A 7330-nucleotide genomic window follows, 5' to 3' on the forward strand; every position below is an offset into this window, starting at 1 on the left:
CCAAATCGACCTACTTTTCAGCTACAAATACCACCTATCCTCTTGAGAAATTAACCAAAATCAATGTAAGGGAAGTGGTTAGATTGGATGGAGTGCCGACTAATATTGTATCTGACCGTGATTTAGGGTTCACATTGCACTTTTGGAGGTCATTATAGGAAGCCATGGTTACTCATTTGAGTTTTAACACCGCTTACCACCCTTAAACTGATAGGTAGATAGAGCGAACTATTCAAACTCTTGAAAATATGTTGAGGGCCTTTGCCATAGAGCTTAAAGGTAATTGGGATAGTCAATTGTCATTAGTTGAATTTGCTTACAATAATAGTTTTCACTCTAGCATCCAAATGGAACCTTATGAAGCTTTGTATGGAAGAAATATAGATCACCCTTTTATTGGACAAAATTGAGGAGAGAATTATTTTGGGGCTGGACATTGTTGATGAGAATGCTCAAAAGATTACTTTAATCAAGCAAAAAGCGCTCACAGCTTAAAGTAGGCAGAAGAGTTATGTGAATAAGGGGAGGAGACTATTCAAATTTGAAGTAGGCAACCATGTATTTTTAAAAGTCTTTTCAATAACTAGTGTTGGAAGAGCTATTAAGGCTAAGAAAATGACTCTAAAATTTATGAGACCTTTTGAGATTTTAAAGTAAGTTGGACTAGTAGTATACAAAGTCACATTGTCTTTAAGCTCTTTCTTGTTTCCAATTATTTGTGCTTTGCCTTGTTTAAATTTTATTTCTTGCGGTGTTTAATATAATAAAACATAATTTGAATCTAAAATTAATAAAACCATTTAAAACCCCTTGGAACCTATCTCGCTATAGTGTAAGTGCCAGCCTCGGACCGCACATTGTCTTCTTTCATCCATTAAGGGATTGATTCGAAGCTTTACAGTCACCGTGGACTCATCCTGATGGAGGAAGATATGGAAATAGAGCATGTCCTTGTTGCTTATGAAATAGACCCGATTATGAGTTTGAAAATGGTGACTCATATTTTCCTAACATGAAATCTGTTATTAAATTAATTAAATTATTATTTTAAAAGATAATACTTGTTAAAATTATTATTGAATCCTAATTAAATTGGTTATAAATAAAGTATTTATTAATTAGTTAAAATTTTATTTAATAGTATACCAGTTCAATCGAGTTGATTGACCTATATTTACATACTATGAGGCTTTGCAAGCGGCTGATCGTCACACCTTTTTTTTATTCTATTAAAAAGAATGACACATACATGATTTTAAAAATATTATTTACAATTAAGGATATTAAACTTTTAGAAAGGACAATGATATATAATTAAAATTAAAATTTGCATGACTTAATTCTTTTCTATACTCATCTTTCATCACAATCTATTTCCTAATTTCTATTTCTAAAAACTTTCCACATAGATAAATAATCTATCAAATTTAATATAAAAAGTTATTTCTATATTTTATTTTCTTTTCATTTCATCATGGTACACGTTCATTTTTTCATAACCTGTATAAATGAAAAGGTGTAGTAATTTTCCCCTACATCTGTCCTTTCATTTCAAGCCTACCACACACTTTCCTATGAAGACATATAATTTGACTAATGCATCATTTAGTAAATATTAGAACGTGCTGATCAATACGTATTCACCCCACATGTACATATGTTAAAAACAGAATAGTGTGTTTTCACTATTTTAATAGGATCATTAAGTCCTACACAACAAATGTATGCCCTTGACATTTTTATTATTCTTCCCAAAAAAAAATATATTTTCATTTTTAAGTTTCAATTAATTTAAATTTATATAAAATTTTAAATCATTTTTTAAATATTAAATGATAAAAATAGAAAAAATGGAGGGAAAGTGAAGGAGGTGGGGTGTCTGAAGAGGAGGGAATACAAGAGTGGGCATAGAGATAGAGAGATGAGACAATAATGGTATTTAAATGATGCGTTTTGATATACCTATCATTTAGGTTAACTTTTGGGCCATTTATATTTAGATATGCACATTAATAATGCTAAATATAGGCAAAAACCATACAAGCAAAACCTCACTAAGCCATCAAGAAAGGTAAAAGAACCAAAAAATGTGGTTAAAATTGAACATTTTATACAGCTGCAAGCTTTTGGCTAGAGGAGACTTGCCATCAAAAGAATACAACTGCAATCAGATGGGCAGAGTATTAGTTTCATCTTATTTATTTGTCCATGTCTATTAATTTTGTGGTCGGCACAAAATTCCAAAATATCAAAATAGGCTATGTCACTCAATCACAATGAAAAAAGAAACAGCTAGCTCCAACCAACTCAACAAATTTTATATTCAGTTCCTAAACACCAGTTCATATTCAGTTTCTGTTCATTTTTTTATTACCAATGTGAATGTTTTTTTACTCTCTTTTTCTTATTGAATAATAGGTGGTACAGTAACTTCTAAACCTGATATTACCTACAATACTTGAAAATAAAACCATGAATGACTACTCGGTAATGTATTGTCTTAATGTTGATGTGACAAGCTAAAATATAGATCTATATATAATATATATATTTTGTATAACTTTATAAATCATATTTCTAATATATTTAGAATGAATATATATAATTTTTTAAAAAATAAACAAACTAATCTCTCCTATCTTTCTTTATCTAATTAGAGATTGTGTGATAAAAATATAAAAAAATGTCTAAACTAAAACAAAGCCTAGCTCGCAAATGAGCATGCTTATGGTCCTCCCTGTACAAATGACTTGCACATAATGATAGAAAAATCCCTAAAGATTTCAGGAAATATGACATTTGAGAGACCAACTTATCATTTATATATTTCAAAAAAAATTTATTATCATTTTTCATATTTTTTTATTACAGGATGTTTTCAATATTTTCACATATCTTATAAAAATATTATATTGTTAACTTGTTCAAAAGGTGTTTAAAAATTTATTTTAAAAGAATATAAATTTTTAGTTGCAATGAACGGGATCACTCATCAAAATTTTAAGAGATAAAAATGAAAAACTTTAAATATTGTTACAAATAACACCTTATATATAGGTTAAGAAAGTATCCTTAAAAAAAACCCTCTATCATACATATTAAAGACTTTCTTTCTATTTGTCCTTAATTTAATAGAGTAATGTTAAATGAGTCCTTTAGTAAATGTTATGTCATACTCAATTGTTTAAGTTATAATAATTTTTATTATTAATACTTTTATTTTTTAAATTCATTTATATTAATTTGTTGAGTAGAAATAGCTTAAATATATATAAGGTTAAATATCTATTGAGTTGTTACTTACAGGGTCTCTGTGCCTCTCTCCACTTGTGCCTGATTGCTTCAATGTGTAGGTACTCATATTCTAACAAAAGGCAAGTAGGGAACGTTCAAAAAGAATATTTATTAAAAGGGTGAGACGTTAATGAGGGACCAGAGGACTCGTGCGGGGTTGAGCGTGATAGAGGACAAGACGCTAAGTTAAGAAATAAGGCTGCAAAAATAGTACCACAGCATGTGACAGAGGTAGTGGTGGAATAATTTGTGTCCGCGCACGGACGCGTGTGCCGCTATAAAACCTCGCCACATTCTTAAATCTTCACAGCCAAAAACCAGACTTCATTCTCTCTGCGACATCGCCCGACAAATTTAGTCAAACTTCTTTATATTTTCATATTTACAATAAATTTTATTTTTAATTTTTTTTGCTTGCTTATCTTGATATTTCTATTTAATGTGTGTCTAATTATTTTCATAATAAATTTATTTATCAGCATAAAATTTAGTCTTTTATATATTTATACTTAATTATTATTTCTTTTTTATATGTTTAACCAAGTTTTCTTCTTCTTGTGATTTAAAAAAGAAAGAAAGTTTCTCAAATCATTAACAAAAGAATTATATTCATAGGCATGCGACTAAGTGAAATTTGTGTATTTTGATTCACATGCTAAAACACACATCATCATAATTATATTCTGGGCCAAAAATAAAACTTTATTATTTAAAATCATATTTTGCCCTCCTTATTTATTTTTATTAAGATGGATGAATTTCATTTAATTTTATTTTAACTTGTGTATGATTCATTTTTAGTGTGTTTTGAATTTTTTATAGATGTTGTATGGATTTGTTTTTATGAATTCTAAAGAAAAATATTAAATTATATTATTTTGAATATTGGATAACATATTTCTTTTTAATATTTTAATAATTTAATATTTTTATGTTTTTTTTCTTACTCACCCACTCTTTACTTTGCAATTTTATTTGTCTACATCATGTCTTCTCATTTTTGATGGGGAGTTATACCAACTAGGTGTCTCATTGAAATGGCATTGCAATATAAAAATGAGTACATGAATAGTTTAATTTTGAGTGTCACAGATGAGATTAGAAATCAATAGACAAATATCCTAAATAATATGTTAAACACTAACAAATTTAATCATAGAAGGGTTGATGAAGAATTCAATTTTTATATTATTCTTTATTCGACAAATGTAAGTTTTTTCCATAAACTGAATATTTATCATTTTAATACTTATAATTAATCATTATTTATAATTTATACAAGAATCCTCTCTTTTGACTGCTATTGGTAATGCGAATGATGGCCAACCACATTGATGGTTTGTAAATGCTTTACAAATAATATTTCAAAATGAGTCACAGCAAAAAAGAGCTCCTATAGCACAGCAACTACAGCAGCAACAACAACCATAGTTATGTTATGTTATGTAACCACAGTTATGTTGTTGTTGCTACGGTACAGCTATGTTATGTTGTTATGTAATTGGGGTTATGTTATTGCTATGATTGTTGTGGTGGTGGTTGTTTTTGTGGTTGTTGTGCTATAGAAGTTCTTTGTTGTTGTTGCTTGTTTTGAAATATTATTTGTAAAGTATTTACTAACCATCCACGCGACTGACCATCGTTCGCATCATCAATAGTAGTCAAAACAGAGGATTTCTGTATAAATTATAAAATGATGATTAATTATAAGTATTAAAATGATAAATATTAAGTTTATGGAAAAAACTTACATTTGTCAAATAAAGAGCATAATATAAAAATTGAATTTTTCATCGAACCCTCCCATAATCAAATTTGTTAGTATTTAACATATTATTTAGGGCATTTGTCCATTGATTTCTAATCTCATCTGTGACACTTAAAATTAAACTATTCATGTGCTTATTTTTATATTGCAATGCCATTTCAATGACACACCTAGTTGGTATAACTCTCCATCGAAAATAAGAAGACATGATATAGACAAATAAAATTACAAAGTAAAGAGTGGGTGAGTAAAAAAAAGAAAATAAACATGAAAATATAAAACAATTAAAATATTAAAAAGAAAACATATTATTCAATATCCAAAATTAGTATAATCTAATATTACTCATTATATTTGTCCATTTAGCATCCCAATAAGTCAAATCATCACACAACTATCTAAATCTCTAATCCCACACTAATTACCACTATACCCTTGATTAATAGCTAATTATAGGATTAAAAAATTTAAGATGTTACAAGCTACGTGTGGACACTTGAATCACTCAAATTGGACGTCGAATGGTGATTTGGCATGCTCTGAAAGTTGGCCAAGAGTGTTGTCATGACAACAGATGCATGCCATAGTGCATTGATAAGCGCGCTGCAGCACAAGACATAGAGAGGGAATGCAGTCCCTTTGTGTTGTCCACCATGGCAGGGTAAGGCCTGCATCGTGGCACATTGTGCCAAATCTAGAATTTTCCATATTGTTTCAATTACTTTTCTTAGGGCTGTTTTAGGTTCTTATGCTTCCATTATCTTAACCATAATTTGTTTTAAAATATTGTTTGAGCTCAAACAACCTTTAAAAAGGATTTTTCCTAAGATCTCAAATTTCTTAAACTTTTTTTAATAACTGTTGTCTTATGATGATCATTTTTATGGGATTTGATTAGTCTAGGTTATCATAATGGTGTTTTGTGTGTTTGATAATGTTAGGGATGACATTACACCGATGACTACTAGCTTCAACCACCCTGTTTTTCTCAATATTGTAAAAGTAGAAATCATCATGCAAATTCACCAAGAGCACCCTATCTTTGAAGCTTAAAAGGCCCGTCATATGTTCTTACTTAAATCTACTCCATGCAAAATGTGTCTCTTCAATTTGTTATTGAACTTAGGATTTCTACTTCCAATATCAACTAGGGATTTCAAAACCTTCTTTTTGCATTTTGCTTCAATGTAATCTTCAAGATACCACACATAAATGCCTTGTCTTGATATCATAACATAGTGAAGAATTCTCTCCCATTCTCCAGTACACGTGACTCTAAATCCTAACAATGAAGTTGGTGGTGGAATTTCCAGACATGACTCCTTGTCAAGATTAAAAGTGAGAATGGGACCAATATTGTAATGCTAATATAAGACACCCTTAATGTAAATTCTTAGGACATTCTCCAATACCTTGTGGTTGAATTTCTCATCTAGAATACCAAGTTATCTATGTTCTTAACTGAGAAATATTCATAGTTGTTTTCTATTTAACAACACAAATTTTCTTTTGCTTAACTAAATATGTGTCCAACATATTTTTTGTTTGTTGCAGGATGGTGCAAATATTGTGAAAAGAGCTCTTAGCTATCCTATAAAATTAATTGTTGCTAACCTATTCATAGGCCTCAGAACTTCTGCCACTACCTAGCTTTCATTTGATAGTTTTGCTTTTGCAAGAAATGAAAAAAGGTTATCCATCTTACAAACAAGTGTTAACCTCAAACAAGGTGGGTTGCTATTGAAAAGAAAAGGCTAAAGTTCAACTTTTACTAAAATTTTAATTTATCAAGTGCTTTATTATGTGAGTACAGTTTTTGCTTTTGTTTCCACCTTATGTTCACATTGATTCATGTTTTACAATTAGGTACTACTCTTTTTATGGAGTAAAGTAGAGCAAGGAGCTTATAGTGGAACCAATCAATCAGCTCCTCTTTTCAAGAAAGTAATATTAACTCAAAGTTCCCTACCCATCCAAAAGAAACCAAGGTGTTATTTGTAACCTCCTCCTATATCCTCCAGATACAGGAGAAGATTAACAGAATTACGCTTTAAACACACAATCAGTAGTAAAAGAAATTTAGTTCAAAAAGCTTTGGCCAAATACTTGTTTCACAGAATCATCAAAAACATAATACATTAGAGAATATGTAATAGAAATAACCTATATACATTCATCTCCATCGTTGCATGCTTTAAAACCATAAAAATCAGGTTGAAAATAGGGCCATGCATCATGGTGTGCAGTACGTGTGCTGCGGTATGTGGC

Source organism: Prosopis cineraria, unplaced genomic scaffold, assembly GCF_029017545.1.
Source record: "Prosopis cineraria cultivar Desert tree isolate PC_DT_omini unplaced genomic scaffold, ASM2901754v1 PC7, whole genome shotgun sequence".
Lineage (NCBI taxonomy): Eukaryota > Viridiplantae > Streptophyta > Magnoliopsida > Fabales > Fabaceae > Prosopis > Prosopis cineraria.